Source organism: Acipenser ruthenus, chromosome 32, assembly GCF_902713425.1.
Source record: "Acipenser ruthenus chromosome 32, fAciRut3.2 maternal haplotype, whole genome shotgun sequence".
Taxonomy (NCBI): Eukaryota; Metazoa; Chordata; class Actinopteri; order Acipenseriformes; family Acipenseridae; genus Acipenser; species Acipenser ruthenus.
In genome coordinates, this window is record NC_081220.1 from 4,313,600 (window position 1) to 4,333,199 (window position 19,600).

Below are 19,600 nucleotides of genomic sequence, written 5' to 3' on the forward strand. Positions count from 1 at the left end.
CATGCGCAGTTGTGACGTTTGCTGTGTATGCGCAGTTGCGAAGTTTGCTGCGCATGCGCAGTTGCGACGTTTGCTGCGTATGCGGAGTTGGAAAGATTGCTGCGCATGCGCAGTTGCGAAGTTTGCTGCATATGCGCAGTTGCGAAGTTTGCTGCGTATGCGCAGTTGCCAAGTTTGCTGCGTATGCGCAGTTGCCAACTTTGTTGCGTATGTGCAGTTGCCAAGTTTGCTGCGTATGCACAGTTGCCAAGTTTGCTGCGTATGCGCAGTTGCGAAGTTTGCTGCGTATGCGCAGTTGCGAAGTTTGCTGCTTATGCGCAGTTGCCAAGTTTGCTGCGTATGCGCAGGTGCGAAGTTTGCTGCGTATGCGCAGTTGCGAAGTTTGCTGCGTATTCGCAGTTGCCAAGTTTGCTGCGTATGCGCAGTTGCCAAGTTTGCTGCGTATGCGCAGTTGCCAAGTTTGCTGCGTATGCGCAGTTGCCAAGTTTGCTGCGTATGCGCAGTTGCCAAGTTTGCTGCGTATGCGCAGGTGCGAAGTTTGCGGCCTATGCGCAGTTGCCAAGTTTGCTGCGTATGCGCAGTTGCCAACTTTGCTGTGTATGCGCAGTTGCCAAGTTTGCTGCGTATGCGCAGTTGCGAAGTTTGCTGCACATGCGCAGTTGCGAAGTTTGCTGCGTATGCGCAGTTGCCAAGTTTGCTGCGTATGCGCAGGTGCGAAGTTTGCTGCGTATGCGCAGTTGCGAAGTTTGCTGCGTATGCGCAGTTGCGAAATTTGCTGCGCATGCGCAGTTGCGAAGTTTGCTGCGTTTGCGAAGTTGCGAAGTTTGCTGCGTATGCGCAGATGCGAAGTTTGCGGCGTATGCGCAGTTGCGAAGTTTGCTGCGTATGCGCAGTTGCGAAGTTTGCTGCGTATGCGCAGTTGCCAAGTTTGCTGCGTATGCGCAGTTGCCAAGTTTGCTGCGTATGCGCAGTTGCCAAGTTTGCTGCGTATGCGCAGTTGCCAAGTTTGCTGCGTATGCGCAGTTGCCAAGTTTGCTGCATATGCGCAGGTGCGAAGTTTGCGGCGTATGCGCAGTTGCCAAGTTTGCGGCGTATGCGCAGTTGCCAAGTTTGCTGCGTATGCGCAGTTGCCAAGTTTGCTGCATATGCGCAGGTGCGAAGTTTGCTGCGTATGCGCAGGTGCGAAGTTTGCTGCGTATGCGGAGTTGCGATGTTTGCTGCGTATGCGCAGTTGCGACGTTTGCTGCGTATGCGCAGTTGCGAAGTTTGCTGCGCATGCGCAGTTGTGACGTTTGCTGTGTATGCGCAGTTGCGAAGTTTGCTGCGCATGCGCAGTTGCGATGTTTGCTGCGTATGCGCAGTTGCCAAGTTTGCTGCGTATGCGCAGTTGCCAACTTTGCTGCGTATGCGCAGTTGCCAAGTTTGCTGCGTATGCGCAGGTGCGAAGTTTGCTGCGTATGCGCAATTGCGACGTTTGCTGCGTATGCGCAGTTGCGAAGTTTGCTGCGCATGCGCAGTTGCGAAGTTTGCTGCGTATGCGCAGTTGCCAAGTTTGCTGCGTATGCGCAGGTGCGAAGTTTGCTGCGTATGCGCATTTGCGAAGTTTGCTGCGTATGCGCAGTTGCGAAATTTGCTGCGCATGCGCAGTTGCGACGTTTGCTGTGTATGCGCAGTTGCGAAGTTTGCTGCGCATGCGGAGTTGCGACGTTTGCTGCGTATGCGCAGTTGCGACGTTTGCTGCGTATGCGCAGTTGCAAAGTTTGCTGCGCATGCGCAGTTGCGACGTTTGCTGCGTATGCGGAGTTGGAAAGTTTGCTGCGCATGCGCAGTTGCGACGTTTGCTGCGTATGCGCAGTTGCGAAGTTTGCTGCGCATGCGCAGTTGCGACGTTTGCTGCGTATGCGCAGTTGCGAAGTTTGCTGCGTATGCGCAGTTGCCAAGTTTGCTGCGTATGCACAGTTGCCTTGTTTGCTGCGTATGCGCAGTTGCCAAGTTTGCTGCATATGCGCAGTTGCCAAGTTTGCTGCGTATGCGCAGTTGCCAAGTTTGCTGCGTATGCGCAGTTGCCAAGTTTGCTGCGTATGCGCAGGTGCGAAGTTTGCGGCGTATGCGCAGTTGCCAAGTTTGCTGCGTATGCGCAGTTGCCAACTTTGCTGCGTATGCGCAGTTGCCAAGTTTGCTGCATATGCGCAGGTGCGAAGTTTGCTGCGTATGCGCAGGTGCGAAGTTTGCTGCGTATGCGGAGTTGCGATGTTTGCTGCGTATGCGCAGTTGCGACGTTTGCTGCGTATGCGCAGTTGCGAAGTTTGCTGCGCATGCGCAGTTGTGACGTTTGCTGTGTATGCGCAGTTGCGAAGTTTGCTGCGCATGCGCAGTTGCGACGTTTGCTGCGTATGCGGAGTTGGAAAGATTGCTGCGCATGCGCAGTTGCGAAGTTTGCTGCATATGCGCAGTTGCCAAGTTTGCTGCGTATGCGCAGTTGCCAAGTTTGCTGCGTATGCGCAGTTGCCAACTTTGTTGCGTATGCGCAGTTGCCAAGTTTGCTGCGTATGCGCAGTTGCCAAGTTTGCTGCGTATGCGCAGTTGCGAAGTTTGCTGCGTATGCGCAGTTGCGAAGTTTGCTGCTTATGCGCAGTTGCCAAGTTTGCTGCGTATGCGCAGGTGCGAAGTTTGCTGCGTATGCGCAGTTGCGAAGTTTGCTGCGTATGCGCAGTTGCCAAGTTTGCTGCGTATGCGCAGTTGCCAAGTTTGCTGCGTATGCGCAGTTGCCAAGTTTGCTGCGTATGCGCAGTTGCCAAGTTTGCTGCGTATGCGCAGTTGCCAAGTTTGCTGCGTATGCGCAGGTGCGAAGTTTGCGGCCTATGCGCAGTTGCCAAGTTTGCTGCGTATGCGCAGTTGCCAACTTTGCTGCGTATGCGCAGTTGCCAACTTTGCTGCGTATGCGCAGTTGCGAAGTTTGCTGCGCATGCGTAGTTGCGAAGTTTGCTGCGTATGCGCAGTTGCCAAGTTTGCTGCGTATGCGCAGGTGCGAAGTTTGCTGCGTATGCGCAGTTGCGAAGTTTGCTGCGTATGCGCAGTTGCGAAATTTGCTGCGCATGCACAGTTGCGAAGTTTGCTGCGTTTGCGCAGTTGCGAAGTTTGCTGCGTATGCGCAGTTGCGAAGTTTGCTGCTTATGCGCAGTTGCGAAGTTTGCTGCGTATGCGCAGTTGCCAAGTTTACTGTGTATGCGCAGTTGCGAAGTTTGCTGCGTATGCGCAGATGCGAAGTTTGCGGCGTATGCGCAGTTGCGAAGTTTGCTGCGTATGCGCAGTTGCGAAGTTTGCTGCGTATGCGCAGTTGCCAAGTTTGCTGCGTATGCAAAGTTGCCAAGTTTGCTGCGTATGCGCAGTTGCAAAGTTTGCTGCGTATGCGCAGTTGCCAAGTTTGCTGCGTATGCGCAGTTGCCAAGTTTGCTGCGTATGCGCAGGTGCGAAGTTTGCGGCGTATGCGCAGTTGCCAAGTTTGCTGCGTATGCGCAGTTGCCAACTTTGCTGCGTATGCGCAGTTGCCAAGTTTGCTGCATATGCGCAGGTGCGAAGTTTGCTGCGTATGCGCAGTTGCGACGTTTGCTGCGTATGCGCAGTTGCGAAGTTTGCTGCGTATGCGGAGTTGCGATGTTTGCTGCGTATGCGCAGTTGCGACGTTTGCTGCGTATGCGCAGTTGCGAAGTTTGCTACGCATGCGCAGTTGTGACGTTTGCTATATATGCGCAGTTGCGAAGTTTGCTGCGCATGCGCAGTTGCGACGTTTGCTGCGTATGCGGAGTTGGAAAGATTGCTGCGCATGCGCAGTTGCGAAGTTTGCTGCATATGCGCAGTTGCGAAGTTTGCTGCGTATGCGCAGTTGCCAAGTTTGCTGCGTATGCGCAGTTGCCAACTTTGTTGCGTATGCGCAGTTGCCAAGTTTGCTGCGTATGCGCAGTTGCCAAGTTTGCTGCATATGCGCAGTTGCGAAGTTTGCTGCGTATGCGCAGTTGCGAAGTTTGCTGCTTATGCGCAGTTGCCAAGTTTGCTGCGTATGCGCAAGGTGCGAAGTTTGCTGCGTATGCGCAGTTGCGAAGTTTGCTGCGTATGCGCAGTTGCCAAGTTTGCTGCGTATGCGCAGTTGCCAAGTTTGCTGCGTATGCGCAGTTGCCAAGTTTGCTGCGTATGCGCAGTTGCCAAGTTTGCTGCGTATGCGCAGGTGCGAAGTTTGCGGCCTATGCGCAGTTGCCAAGTTTGCTGCGTATGCGCAGTTGCCAACTTTGCTGCGTATGCGCAGTTGCCAAGTTTGCTGCGTATGCGCAGTTGCGAAGTTTGCTGCGCATGCGTAGTTGCGAAGTTTGCTGCGTATGCGCAGTTGCCAAGTTTGCTGCGTATGCGCAGGTGCGAAGTTTGCTGCGTATGCGCAGTTGCGAAGTTTGCTGCGTATGCGCAGTTGCGAAATTTGCTGCGCATGCGCAGTTGCGAAATTTGCTGCGCATGCGCAGTTGCCAAGTTTGCTGCGTATGCGCAGTTGCCAAGTTTGCTGCGTATGCGCAGTTGCCAAGTTTGCTGCGTATGCGCAGGTGCGAAGTTTGCGGCCTATGCGCAGTTGCCAAGTTTGCTGCGTATGCGCAGTTGCCAACTTTGCTGCGTATGCGCAGTTGCCAAGTTTGCTGCGTATGCGCAGTTGCGAAGTTTGCTGCGCATGCGTAGTTGCGAAGTTTGCTGCGTATGCGCAGTTGCCAAGTTTGCTGCGTATGCGCAGGTGCGAAGTTTGCTGCGTATGCGCAGTTGCGAAGTTTGCTGCGTATGCGCAGTTGCGAAATTTGCTGCGCATGCGCAGTTGCGAAGTTTGCTGCGTTTGCGCAGTTGCGAAGTTTGCTGCGTATGCGCAGTTGCGAAGTTTGCTGCTTATGCGCAGTTGCGAAGTTTGCTGCGTATGCGCAGTTGCCAAGTTTGCTGTGTATGCGCAGTTGCGAAGTTTGCTGCGTATGCGCAGATGCGAAGTTTGCGGCGTATGCGCAGTTGCGAAGTTTGCTGCGTATGCGCAGTTGCGAAGTTTGCTGCGTATGCGCAGTTGCCAAGTTTGCTGCGTATGCGCAGTTGCCAAGTTTGCTGCGTATGCGCAGTTGCCAAGTTTGCTGCGTATGCGCAGTTGCCAAGTTTGCTGCGTATGCGCAATTGCCAAGTTTGCTGCGTATGCGCAGGTGCGAAGTTTGCGGCGTATGCGCAGTTGCCAAGTTTGCTGCGTATGCGCAGTTGCCAACTTTGCTGCGTATGCGCAGTTGCCAAGTTTGCTGCGTATGCGCAGGTGCGAAGTTTGCTGCGTATGCGCAGTTGCGACGTTTGCTGCGTATGCGCAGTTGCGAAGTTTGCTGCGTATGCGCAGGTGCGAAATTTGCTGTGTATGCGCAGGTGCGAAATTTGCTGCGTATGCGCAGTTGCGAAGTTTGCTGCGTATGCGCAGTTGCGACGTTTGCTGCGTATGCGGAGTTGGAAAGTTTGCTGCGCATGCGCAGTTGCGACGTTTGCTGCGTATGCGCAGTTGCGAAGTTTGCTGCGCATGCGCAGTTGCGACGTTTGCTGCGTATGCGGAGTTGGAAAGTTTGCTGCGCATGCGCAGGTGCGAAGATTGCTGCGTATGCGCAGGTGCGAAGTTTGCTGCGTATGCGCAGTTGCGAAGTTTGCTACGTATGCGCAGTTGCGAATTTTGCTGCGTATGCGCAGGTGCGAAGTTTGCTGCGTATGCGCAGGTGAGAAGATTGCTGCGTATGCGCAGTTGTGAAGTTTGCTACGTATGCGCAGTTGCAAATTTTGCTGCATATGCGCAGGTGCGAAGTTTGCGGCGTATGCGCAGTTGCCAAGTTTGCTGCGTATGCGCAGTTGCCAACTTTGCTGCGTATGCGCAGTTGCCAAGTTTGCTGCATATGCGCAGGTGCGAAGTTTGCTGCGTATGCGGATTTGGAAAGTTTGCTGCGCATGCGCAGTTGCGACGTTTGCTGTGTATGCGCAGGTGCGAAGTTTGCTGCGTATGCGCAGGTGCGAAGTTTGCTGCGTATGCGCAGGTGCGAAGATTGCTGCGTATGCGCAGGTGCGAAGTTTGCTGCGTATGCGCAGTTGCGAAGTTTGCTACGTATGCGCAGTTGCGAATTTTGCTGCGTATGCGCAGGTGCGAAATTTGCTGCGTATGCGCAGTTGCGAAGTTTGCTACGTATGCGCAGTTGCGAATTTTGCTGCGTATGCGCAGTTGCCAAGTTTGCTGCGTATGCGCAGGTGCGAAGTTTGCTGCGTATGCGCAGTTGCCAAGTTTGCTGCGTATGCGCAGGTGCGAAGTTTGCGGCGTATGCGCAGTTGCCAAGTTTGCTGCGTATGCGCAGTTGCCAACTTTGCTGCGTATGCGCAGTTGCCAAGTTTGCTTCGTATGCGCAGGTGCGAAGTTTGCTGCGTATGCGCAGTTGCGACGTTTGCTGCGTATGCGCAGTTGCGACGTTTGCTGCGTATGCGCAGTTGCGAAGTTTGCTGCGCATGCGCAGTTGTGACGTTTGCTGTGTATGCGCAGTTGCGAAGTTTGCTGCGCATGCGCAGTTGCGACGTTTGCTGCGTATGCGGAGTTGGAAAGATTGCTGCGCATGCGCAGTTGCGAAGTTTGCTGCATATGCGCAGTTGCGAAGTTTGCTGCGTATGCGCAGTTGCCAAGTTTGCTGCGTATGCGCAGTTGCCAACTTTGTTGCGTATGCGCAGTTGCCAAGTTTGCTGCGTATGCGCAGTTGCCAAGTTTGCTGCGTATGCGCAGTTGCAAAGTTTGCTGCGTATGCGCAGTTGCAAAGTTTGCTGCTTATGCGCAGTTGCCAAGTTTGCTGCGTATGCGCAGGTGCGAAGTTTGCTGCGTATGCGCAGTTGCGAAGTTTGCTGCGTATGCGCAGTTGCCAAGTTTGCTGCGTATGCGCAGTTGCCAAGTTTGCTGCGTATGCGCAGTTGCCAAGTTTGCTGCGTATGCGCAGGTGCGAAGATTGCTGCGTATGCGCAGGTGCGAAGTTTGCTGCGTATGCGCAGTTGCGAAGTTTGCTACGTATGCGCAGTTGCGAATTTTGCTGCGTATGCGCAGGTGCGAAATTTGCTGCGTATGCGCAGTTGCGAAGTTTGCTACGTATGCGCAGTTGCGAATTTTGCTGCGTATGCGCAGGTGCGAAATTTGCTGTGTATGCGCAGGTGCGAAATTTGCTGCGTATGCGCAGTTGCGAAGTTTGCTGCGTATGCGCAGTTGCGAAATTTGCTGCGTATGCGCAGGTGCGAAGTTTGCTGCGTATGCGCAGGTGCGAAGTTTGCTGCGTATGCGCAGGTGCGAAGATTGCTGCGTATGCGCAGGTGCGAAGTTTGCTGCGTATGCGCAGGTGCGAAGTTTGCTGCGTATGCGCAGGTGCGAAGTTTGCTGCGTATGCGCAGGTGCGAAGATTGCTGCGTATGCGCAGGTGCGAAGTTTGCTGCGTATGCGCAGTTGCGAAGTTTGCTACGTATGCGCAGTTGCGAATTTTGCTGCGTATGCGCAGGTGCGAAATTTGCTGCGTATGCGCAGGTGCGAAATTTGCTGCATATGCGCAGTTGCGAAGTTTGCTGCGTATGCGCAGTTGCGAAATTTGCTGCGTATGCGCAGGTGCGAAGTTTGCTGCGTATGCGCAGTTGCGAAGTTTGCTGCGTATGCGCATTTGCCATGTTTGCTGCGTATGCGCAGTTGCCAAGTTTGCTGCGTATGCGCAGGTGCGAAGTTTGCTGCGTATGCGCAGGTGCGAAGTTTGCTGCGTATGCGCAGTTGCGAAGTTTGCTGCGTATGCGGAGTTGCGATGTTTGCTGCGTATGCGCAGTTGCGACGTTTGCTGCGTATGCGCAGTTGCGAAGTTTGCTGCGCATGCGCAGTTGCGATGTTTGCTGTGTATGGGCAGTTGCGAAGTTTGCTGCGCATGTGCAGTTGCGACGTTTGCTGCGTATGCGGAGTTGGAAAGTTTGCTGCGCATGCGCAGTTGCGAAGTTTGCTGCATATGCGCAGTTGCGAAGTTTTCTGCGTATGCGCAGTTGCCAAGTTTGCTGCGCATGCGCAGTTGCCAAGTTTGCTGCGTATGCGCAGTTGCGGAGATTGCGGCGTATGCGCAGTTGCGAAGTTTGCTGCGTATGCGCAGTTGCGAAGTTTGCTGCGTATGCGCAGTTGCCAAGTTTGCTGCGTATGCGCAGTTGCCAAGTTTGCTGCGTATGCGCAGTTGCCAAGTTTGCTGCGTATGCGCAGTTGCCAAGTTTGCTGCGTATGCGCAGGTGCGAAGTTTGCGGCGTATGCGCAGTTGCCAAGTTTGCTGCGTATGCGCAGTTGCCAACTTTGCTGCGTATGCGCAGTTGCCAAGTTTGCTGCGTATGCGCAGGTGCGAAGTTTGCTGTGTATGCGCAGTTGCGAATGTTGCTACGTATGCGCAGTTGCGAATTTTGCTGCGTATGCGCAGGTGCGAAGTTTGCTGCGTATGCGCAGGTGCGAAGATTGCTGCGTATGCGCAGGTGCGCAGTTTGCTGCGTATGCGCAGTTGCGAAGTTTGCTGCGTATGCGCAGTTGCGAAGTTTGCTGCGTATGCGCAGTTGCCAAGTTTGCTGCGTATGCGCAGTTGCCAAGTTTGCTGCGTATGCGCAGTTGCCAAGTTTGCTGCGTATGCGCAGTTGCCAAGTTTGCTGCGTATGCGCAGGTGCGAAGTTTGCGGCGTATGCGCAGTTGCCAAGTTTGCTGCGTATGCGCAGTTGCCAACTTTGCTGCGTATGCGCAGTTGCCAAGTTTGCTGCGTATGCGCAGGTGCGAAGTTTGCTGTGTATGCGCAGTTGCGAATGTTGCTACGTATGCGCAGTTGCGAATTTTGCTGCGTATGCGCAGGTGCGAAGTTTGCTGCGTATGCGCAGGTGCGAAGATTGCTGCGTATGCGCAGGTGCGCAGTTTGCTGCGTATGCGCAGTTGCGAAGTTTGCTACGTATGCGCAGTTGCGAATTTTGCTGCGTATGCGCAGGTGCGAAATTTGCTGCGTATGCGCAGGTGCGAAATTTGCTGCGTATGCGCAGTTGCGAAGTTTGCTGCGTATGCGCAGTTGCGAAATTTGCTGCGTATGCGCAGGTGCGAAGTTTGCTGCGTCTGCGCAGGTGCGAAGTTTGCTGCGTATGCGCAGTTGCGGAGTTTGCTGAGTATGCGCATTTGCCAAGTTTGCTGTGTATGCGCAGTTGCCAAGTTTGCTGCGTATGCGCAGGTGCGAAGTTTGCTGCGTATGCGCAGGTGCGAAGTTTGCTGCGTATGCGCAGTTGCGAAGTTTGCTGCGTATGCGGAGTTGCGATGTTTGCTGCGTATGCGCAGTTGCGACGTTTGCTGCGTATGCGCAGTTGCGAAGTTTGCTGCGCATGCGCAGTTGCGACGTTTGCTGTGTATGCGCAGTTGCGAAGTTTGCAACGCATGTGCAGTTGCGACGTTTGCTGCGTATGCGGAGTTGGAAAGTTTGCTGCGCATGCGGAGTTGCGACGTTTGCTGCGTATGCGCAGTTGCGACGTTTGCTGCGTATGCAAAGTTGCGAAGTTTGCTGCGCATGCGCCGTTGCGACGTTTGCTGCGTATGCGGATTTGGAAAGTTTGCTGCGCATGCGCAGTTGCGAAGTTTGCTGCGTATGCGCAGTTGCGAAGTTTGCTGCGCATGCGCAGTTGCGACGTTTGCTGCGTATGCGCAGGTGCGAAGTTTGCTGTGTATGCGCAGTTGCGAAGTTTGCTACGTATGCGCAGTTGCCAAGTTTGCTGCGCATGCGCAGTTGCGACGTTTCCTGTGTATGCGCAGTTGCAAAGTTTGCTGCGCATGCGCAATTGCGACGTTTGCTGCGTATGCGCAGGTGCGAAGTTTGCTGCGTATGCGCAGTTGCCAAGTTTGCTGCGTATGCGCAGTTGCCAAGTTTGCTGCGTATGCGCAGTTGCCAAGTTTGCTGCGTATGCGCAGGTGCGAAGTTTGCGGCGTATGCGCAGTTGCCAAGTTTGCTGCGTATGCGCAGTTGCCAACTTTGCTGCGTCTGCGCAGTTGCCAAGTTTGCTGCGTATGCGCAGGTGCGAAGTTTGCTGCGTATGCACAGTTGCGACGTTTGCTGCGTATGTGCAGTTGCGAAGTTTGCTGCGCATGCGCAGTTGCGAAGTTTGCTGCGTATGCGCAGTTGCCAAGTTTGCTGCGTATGCGGAGTTGCGATGTTTGCTGCGTATGCGCAGTTGCGACGTTTGCTGCGTATGCGCAGTTGCGAAGTTTGCTGCGCATGTGCAGTTGCGACGTTTGCTGCGTATGCGGAGTTGAAAAGTTTGCTGCGCATGCGCAGTTGCGAAGTTTGCTGCATATGCGCAGTTGCGAAGTTTTCTGCGTATGCGCAGTTGCCAAGTTTGCTGCGCATGCGCAGTTGCCAAGTTTGCTGCGTATGCGCAGTTGCGGAGATTGCGGCGTATGCGCAGTTGCGAAGTTTGCTGCGTATGCGCAGTTGCGAAGTTTGCTGCGTATGCGCAGTTGCCAAGTTTGCTGCGTATGCGCAGTTGCCAAGTTTGCTGCGTATGCGCAGTTGCCAAGTTTGCTGCGTATGCGCAGTTGCCAAGTTTGCTGCATATGCGCAGTTGCCAAGTTTGCTGCGTATGCGCAGTTGCCAACTTTGCTGCATATGCGCAGTTGCCAAGTTTGCTGCGTATGCGCAGGTGCGAAGTTTGCTGCGTATGCGCAGTTGCGACGTTTGCTGCGTATGTGCAGTTGCGAAGTTTGCTGCGCATGCGCAGTTGCGAAGTTTGCTGCGTATGCGCAGTTGCCAAGTTTGCTGCGTATGTGCAGGTGCGAAGTTTGCTGCGTATGCGCAGTTGCGAAGTTTGCTGCGTATGCGCAGTTGCGAAATTTGCTGCGCATGCGCAGTTGCGACGTTTGCTGTGTATGCGCAGTTGCGAAGTTTGCTGCGCATGCGGAGTTGCGACGTTTGCTGCGTATGCGCAGTTGCGACGTTTGCTGCGTATGCGCAGTTGCGAAGTTTGCTGCGCATGCGCCGTTGCGACATTTGCTGCGTATGCGGATTTGGAAAGTTTGCTGCGCATGCGCAGTTGCGACGTTTGCTGTGTATGCGCAGTTGCGAAGTTTGCTGCGCATGCGCAGTTGCGATGTTTGCTGCGTATGCGCAGGTGCGAAGTTTGCTGTGTATGCGCAGTTGCGAATGTTGCTACGTATGCGCAGTTGCGAATTTTGCTGCGTATGCGCAGGTGCGAAGTTTGCTGCGTATGCGCAGGTGCGAAGATTGCTGCGTATGCGCAGGTGCGCAGTTTGCTGCGTATGCGCAGTTGCGAAGTTTGCTACGTATGCGCAGTTGCGAATTTTGCTGCGTATGCGCAGGTGCGAAATTTGCTGCGTATGCGCAGGTGCGAAATTTGCTGCGTATGCGCAGTTGCGAAGTTTGCTGCGTATGCGCAGTTGCGAAATTTGCTGCGTATGCGCAGGTGCGAAGTTTGCTGCGTCTGCGCAGGTGCGAAGTTTGCTGCGTATGCGCAGTTGCGAAGTTTGCTGCGTATGCGCATTTGCCAAGTTTGCTGTGTATGCGCAGTTGCCAAGTTTGCTGCGTATGCGCAGGTGCGAAGTTTGCTGCGTATGCGCAGGTGCGAAGTTTGCTGCGTATGCGCAGTTGCGACGTTTGCTGCGTATGTGCAGTTGCGAAGTTTGCTGCGCATGCGCAGTTGCGACGTTTGCTGTGTATGCGCATTTGCGAAGTTTGCTGCGCATGCGGAGTTGCGACGTTTGCTGCGTATGCGCAGTTGCGACGTTTGCTGCGTATGCGCAGTTGCGAAGTTTGCTGCGCATGCGCCGTTGCGACGTTTGCTGCGTATGCGGATTTGGAAAGTTTGCTGCGCATGCGCAGTTGCGAAGTTTGCTGTGTATGCGCAGTTGCGAAGTTTGCTGCGCATGCGCAGTTGCGACGTTTGCTGCGTATGCGCAGGTGCGAAGTTTGCTGTGTATGCGCAGTTGCGAAGTTTGCTACGTATGCGCAGTTGCCAAGTTTGCTGCGCATGCGCAGTTGCGACGTTTCCTGTGTATGCGCAGTTGCGAAGTTTGCTGCGTATGCGCAGTTGCGAAGTTTGCTGCGTATGCGGAGTTGCGATGTTTGCTGCGTATGCGCAGTTGCGACGTTTGCTGCGTATGTGCAGTTGCGAAGTTTGCTGCGCATGCGCAGTTGCGACGTTTGCTGTGTATGCGCATTTGCGAAGTTTGCTGCGCATGCGGAGTTGCGACGTTTGCTGCGTATGCGCAGTTGCGACGTTTGCTGCGTATGCGCAGTTGCGAAGTTTGCTGCGCATGCGCCGTTGCGACGTTTGCTGCGTATGCGGATTTGGAAAGTTTGCTGCGCATGCGCAGTTGCGAAGTTTGCTGTGTATGCGCAGTTGCGAAGTTTGCTGCGCATGCGCAGTTGCGACGTTTGCTGCGTATGCGCAGGTGCGAAGTTTGCTGTGTATGCGCAGTTGCGAAGTTTGCTACGTATGCGCAGTTGCCAAGTTTGCTGCGCATGCGCAGTTGCGACGTTTCCTGTGTATGCGCAGTTGCGAAGTTTGCTGCGCATGCGCAGTTGCGACGTTTGCTGCGTATGCGCAGGTGCGAAGTTTGCTGCGTATGCGCAGTTGCCAAGTTTGCTGCGTATGCGCAGTTGCCAAGTTTGCTGCGCATGCGCAGTTGCGACGTTTCCTGTGTATGCGCAGTTGCGAAGTTTGCTGCGCATGCGCAGTTGCGACGTTTGCTGCGTATGCGCAGGTGCGAAGTTTGCTGCGTATGCGCAGTTGCCAAGTTTGCTGCGTATGCGCAGTTGCCAAGTTTGCTGCGTATGCGCAGTTGCCAAGTTTGCTGCGTATGCGCAGGTGCGAAGTTTGCGGCGTATGCGCAGTTGCCAAGTTTGCTGCGTATGCGCAGTTGCCAAGTTTGCTGCGTATGCGCAGTTGCCAAGTTTGCTGCGTATGCGCAGGTGCGAAGTTTGCTGCGTATGCGCAGTTGCGACGTTTGCTGCGTATGTGCAGTTGCGAAGTTTGCTGCGCATGCGCAGTTGCAAAGTTTGCTGCGTATGCGCAGTTGCCAAGTTTGCTGCGTATGTGCAGGTGCGAAGTTTGCTGCGTATGCGCAGTTGCGACGTTTGCTGCGTATGCGCAGTTGCGAAGTTTGCTGCACATGCGCCGTTGCGACGTTTGCTGCGTATGCGGATTTGGAAAGTTTGCTGCGCATGCGCAGTTGCGACGTTTGCTGTGTATGCGCAGTTGCGAAGTTTGCTGCGCATGCGCAGTTGCGATGTTTGCTGCGTATGCGCAGGTGCGAAGTTTGCTGTGTATGCGCAGTTGCGAATGTTGCTACGTATGCGCAGTTGCGAATTTTGCTGCGTATGCGCAGGTGCGAAGTTTGCTGCGTATGCGCAGGTGCGAAGATTGCTGCGTATGCGCAGGTGCGCAGTTTGCTGCGTATGCGCAGTTGCGAAGTTTGCTACGTATGCGCAGTTGCGAATTTTGCTGCGTATGCGCAGGTGCGAAATTTGCTGCGTATGCGCAGGTGCGAAATTTGCTGCGTATGCGCAGTTGCAAAGTTTGCTGCGTATGCGCAGTTGCGAAATTTGCTGCGTATGCGCAGGTGCGAAGTTTGCTGCGTCTGCGCAGGTGCGAAGCTTGCTGCGTATGCGCAGTTGCGAAGTTTGCTGCGTATGCGCATTTGCCAAGTTTGCTGTGTATGCGCAGTTGCCAAGTTTGCTGCGTATGCGCAGGTGCGAAGTTTGCTGCGTATGCGCAGGTGCGAAGTTTGCTGTGTATGCGCAGTTGCGAAGTTTGCTGCGTATGCGGAGTTGCGATGTTTGCTGCGTATGCGCAGTTGCGACGTTTGCTGCGTATGCGCAGTTGCGAAGTTTGCTGCGCATGCGCAGTTGCGACGTTTGCTGTGTATGCGCAGTTGCGAAGTTTGCTGCGTATGCGCAGTTGCGAAGTTTGCTGCGCATGCGCCGTTGCGACGTTTGCTGCGTATGCGGATTTGGAAAGTTTGCTGCGCATGCGCAGTTGCGACATTTGCTGTGTATGCGCAGTTGCGAAGTTTGCTGCGCATGCGCAGTTGCGACGTTTGCTGCGTATGCGCAGGTGCGAAGTTTGCTGTGTATGCGCAGTTGCGAAGTTTGCTACGTATGCGCAGTTGCCAAGTTTGCTGCGCATGCGCAGTTGCGACGTTTCCTGTGTATGCGCAGTTGCGAAGTTTGCTGCGCATGCGCAGTTGCGACGTTTGCTGCGTATGCGCAGGTGCGAAGTTTGCTGCGTATGCGCAGTTGCCAAGTTTGCTGCGTATGCGCAGTTGCCAAGTTTGCTGCGTATGCACAGTTGCCAAGTTTGCTGCGTATGCGCAGGTGCGAAGTTTGCGGCGTATGCGCAGTTGCCAAGTTTGCTGCGTATGCGCAGTTGCCAACTTTGCTGCGTATGCGCAGTTGCCAAGTTTGCTGCGTATGCGCAGGTGCGAAGTTTGCTGCGTATGCGCAGTTGCGACGTTTGCTGCGTATGTGCAGTTGCGAAGTTTGCTGCGCATGCGCAGTTGCGAAGTTTGCTGCGTATGCGCAGTTGCCAAGTTTGCTGCGTATGTGCAGGTGCGAAGTTTGCTGCGTATGCGCAGTTGCGAAGTTTGCTGCGTATGCGCAGTTGCGAAATTTGCTGCGCATGCGCAGTTGCGACGTTTGCTGTGTATGCGCAGTTGCGAAGTTTGCTGCGCATGCGGAGTTGCGACGTTTGCTGCGTATGCGCAGTTGCGACATTTGCTGCGTATGCGCAGTTGCGAAGTTTGCTGCGCATGCGCCGTTGCGACGTTTGCTGCGTATGCGGATTTGGAAAGTTTGCTGCGCATGCGCAGTTGCGACGTTTGCTGTGTATGCGCAGTTGCGAAGTTTGCTGCGCATGCGCAGTTGCGATGTTTGCTGCGTATGCTCAGGTGCGAAGTTTGCTGCGTATGCGCAGTTGCGAAATTTGCTGCGCATGCGCAGTTGCGACGTTTGCTGTGTATGCGCAGTTGCGAAGTTTTCTACGTATGCGCAGTTGCCAAGTTTGCTGCGTATGCGCAGTTGCCAACTTTGTTGCGTATGCGCAGTTGCCAAGTTTGCTGTGTATGTGCAGGTGCGTAGTTTGCTGCGTATGCGCAGTTGCGAAGTTTACTGTGTATGCGCAGTTGCGAAGTTTGCTGCATATGCGCAGTTGCGAAGTTTGCTGCGTATGAGCAGGTGCGAAGTTTGCTGCGTATGCGCAGTTGAGAAGTTTGCTGCATATGCGCAGTTGCGAAGTTTGCTGCGTATGCGCAGGTGCGAAGTTTGCTGCGTATGCGCAGTTGCGAAGTTTGCTGCGTATGTGCAGGTGCGAAGTTTGCTGCGTATGCGCAGTTGCGAAGTTTGCTGCGTATGCGCAGTTGCAAAGTTTGCTGCGTATGCGCAGTTGCGACGTTTGCTGTGTATGCGCAGTTGCGAAGTTTGCTGCGCATGCGGAGTTGCGACGTTTGCTGCGTATGCGCAGTTGCGACGTTTGCTGCGTATGCGCAGTTGCGAAATTTGCTGCGCATGCGCAGTTGCGACGATTTGCTGTGTATGCGCAGTTGCGAAGTTTGCTGCGCATGCGCAGTTGCGACGTTTGCTGCGTATGCGGAGTTGGAAAGTTTGCTGCGCATGCGCAGGTGCGAAGATTGCTGCGTATGCGCAGTTGCGAACTTTGCTACGTATGCGCAGTTGCGAATTTTGCTGCGTATGCGCAGGTGCGACGTTTGCTGTACCTGCGCAGGTGCGAAGATTGCTGCGTATGCGCAGTTGCCAAGTTTGCTGCGTATGCGCAGTTGCCAAGTTTACTGCGTATGCGCAGGTGCGAAGTTTGCGGCGTATGCGCAGTTGCAAAGTTTGCTGCACATGCGCAGCTGCGTATTCATTGCAGCGTTGCTGTACCTGCGCAGTGTGTTCAGAAATGAGCAGACGCTTTATTTTTGGTGTCGTTTTGCGCATATATATGGTTAGAAAAAAGTTTGAACGCAATGCGCATGCGCAGCTGCTTAGTTTTTGCCGAGGTAATGCGCATGCGCAATTGCGAAGTTTGCTGCGTATGCGCAGTTGCTTAGTTTTTGCCGAGGTAATGCGTATGCGCAGTTGTGAAGTTTGCTGCGTATGCGCAGTTGCGAAGTTTGATGCGTATGCGCAGTTGCGAAGTTTGCTGCGTATGCGCAGTTGCAAAGTTTGCTGTGTATGCGCAGTTGCGAAGTTTGCTGCGCATGCGCAGCTGTGTATTAATTGCGGCGTTGCTGTACCTGCGCAGTGCGTTCAGAAATGAGCAGACGCTTCATTTTTGGTGTCGTTTTGCGCATATATATGGTTAGAAGAAAGTTTGAACGCAATGCGCATGTGCAACTGCTTAGTTTTTGCCGAGGTAATGCGCATGCGCAATTGCGAAGTTTGCTGCGTATGCGCAGTTGCGAAGTTTACTGCGTATGCGCAGTTGCGAAGTTTGCTGCGTATGCGCAGGTGCGAAGTTTGCTGCGCATGCGCAGTTGCGAAGTTTGCTGCGCATGCGCAGCTGCGTATTCATTGCGGCGTTGCTGTACCTGTGCAGTGCTTTCAGAAATGAGCAGACACTTCATTTTTGGTGTCGTTTTGCGCATATATATGGTTAGAAAAAAGTTTGAATGCAATGCGCATGCGCAGCTGCTTAGTTTTTGCCGATGTAATGCGTATGCGCAGTTGCGAAGTTTGCTGTGCATGCACAATTGCGAAGTTTGCTGCGTATGCGCAGTTGCGAAGTTTGCTGCGTATGCGCAGTTGCGAAGTTTGCTGCGTATGCGCAGTTGCGAAGTTTGCTGCGCATGCGCAGTTGCGAAGTTTGCTGCGCATGCGCAGTTGCGAAGTTTGCTGCGCATGCGCAGTTGCGAAGTTTGCTGCGCATACGCAGTTGCGAAGTTTGCTGCGTATGCGCAGGTGCGAAGTTTGCTGGGTATGCGCAGTTGCGAAGTTTGCTGCGCATGCGCAGTTGCGAAGTTTGCTGCGCATGCGCAGTTGCGAAGTTTGCAGGGTTTGCGCAGTTGCAAAGTTTGCTGCGTATGCACAGTTGCGAAGTTTGCTGCGCATGCGCAGTTGCGAAGTTTGCTGCGCATGCGCAGTTGCGAAGTTTGCTGCTCATGCGCAGTTGCGAAGTTTGCTGCGCATGCGCAGTTGCGAAGTTTGCTGCGTATGCGTAGTTGCGAAGTTTGCTGGGTATGCGCAGTTGCGAAGTTTGCTGCGCATGCGCAGCTGCGTATTCATTGCGGCGTTGCTGTACCTGTGCAGTGCTTTCAGAAATGAGCAGACGCTTCATTTTTGGTGTCGTTTTGCGCATATATATGGTTAGAAAAAAGTTTGATCGCAATGCGCATGCGCAGCTGCTTTGTTTTTGATGAGGTAATGCGCATTTGCTGCACATGCGCAGTTGCAAAGTTTGCTGCGCATACGCAGCAAACTTTGCAAGTGCGCATGCGCAGCAAACTTCGCAACTGCGCATACGCAGGAAACTTCGCAACTGCGCATACGCACAAACGTTGCAAATGCGCATACGCACAAACGTCGCAAATGCACATACGCAGCAAACTTCGCAACTGCGCATGCGCAGCAAACTTCACAACTGCGCATACGCTGCAAACTTCGCAACTGCGCATGCGCAGCAAACTTCACAACTGCGCATACGCAGCAAACTTTGCGACTGCGCATGCCCAGCAAACTTCGCAACTGCGCATGCGCAGCAAACTTCGCAACTGCGCATACGCAGCGAAATTCGCAACTGCGCATGCGCAGCAAACCTCACAACTGCGAATGCGCAGCAAACCTCGCAACTGCGAATGCGCAGTGAACTTCGCAACTGCGCATGTGCAGCAAACTTCACAACTGCGCATACGCAGCAAACTTCGCAACTGCGCATACGCAGGAAACTTCGCAACTGCGCATGTGCAGCAAACTTCGCAACTGCGCATGCGCAGCAAACTTCGCAACTGCGCATACGCAGCAAACTTCACAACTACGCATGCGCATTACCTCGGCAAAAACTAAGCAGCTGCGCATGCACATTGCATTCAAACTTTTTCTAACCATATATATGCGCAAAACGACACCAAAAATGAAGCGTCTGCTCATTTATGAACGCACTGCGCAAGTAAAGCAACGCCGCAATGAATACGCAGCTATGCATGCACAGCAAACTTTGCAACTGCGAATACGCAGCAAACTTCGCAACTGCGCATGCGCAGCAAACTTCGCAACTGCGCATATGCTGCAAACTTCGCAACTGCGCATGCGCAGCAAACTTCACAACTGCGCATATGCAGCAAACTTTGCGACTGCGCATGCCCAGCAAACTTCGCAACTGCGCATGCGCAGCAAACTTCGCAACTGCGCATACGCAACAAAATTCGCAACTGCGCATGCGCAGCAAACCTCACAACTGCGAATGCGCAGCAAACTTTGCAACTGCGCATTCGCAGCAAACTTCGCAACTGCGCATACGCAGCAAACTTCGCAACTGCGCATGCGCAGCAAACTTCGCAAATGCGCATACGCAGCAAACTTCGCAACTGCGCATGTGCAGCAAACTTCGCAACTGCGCATGCGCAGCAAACTTCACAACTGCGCATACGCAGCAAACTTTGCGACTGCGCATGCCCAGCAAACTTCGCAACTGCGCATGCGCAGCAAACTTCGCAACTGCGCATACGCAGCGAAATTCGCAACTGCGCATGCGCAGCAAACCTCACAACTGCGAATGCGCAGCAAACCTCACAACTGCGAATGCGCAGTGAACTTCGCAACTGCGCATGCGCAGCAAACTTCGCAACTGCGCATGCGCAGCAAACCTTGCAACTGCGCATACGCAGCAAACTTCGCAACTGCGCATGCGCAGCAAACTTTGCAACTGCGCATGCGCAGCAAACTTCGCAACTGCGCATACGCAGCGAAATTCGCAACTGCGCATGCGCAGCAAACTTCGCAACTGCGCATGCGCAGCAAACCTTGCAACTGCGCATACGCAGCAAACTTCGCAACTGCGCATGCGCAGCAAACTTTGCAACTGCGCATATGCAGCAAACTTCACAACTACGCATGCGCATTACCTCGGCAAAAACTAAGCAGTTGCGCATGCACATTGCATTCAAACTTTTTTCTAACCATATATATGCGCAAAACGACACCAAAAATGAAGCGTCTGCTCATTTCTGAACGCACTGCGCAAGTAAAGCAACGCCGCAATTAATACGCAGCTATGCATGCACAGCAAACTTTGCAACTGCGCATACGCAGCAAACTTCGCAACTGCGCATACGCTGCAAACTTCGCAACTGCGCATGCGCAGCAAACTTCACAACTGCGCATACGCAGCAAACTTTGCGACTGCGCATGCCCAGCAAACTTCGCAACTGCGCATGCGCAGCAAACTTCGCAACTGCGCATACGCAACGAAATTCGCAACTGCGCATGCGCAGCAAACCTCACAACTGCGAATGCGCAGCAAACTTTGCAACAGCGCATGCGCAGCAAACTTCACAACTGCGCATACG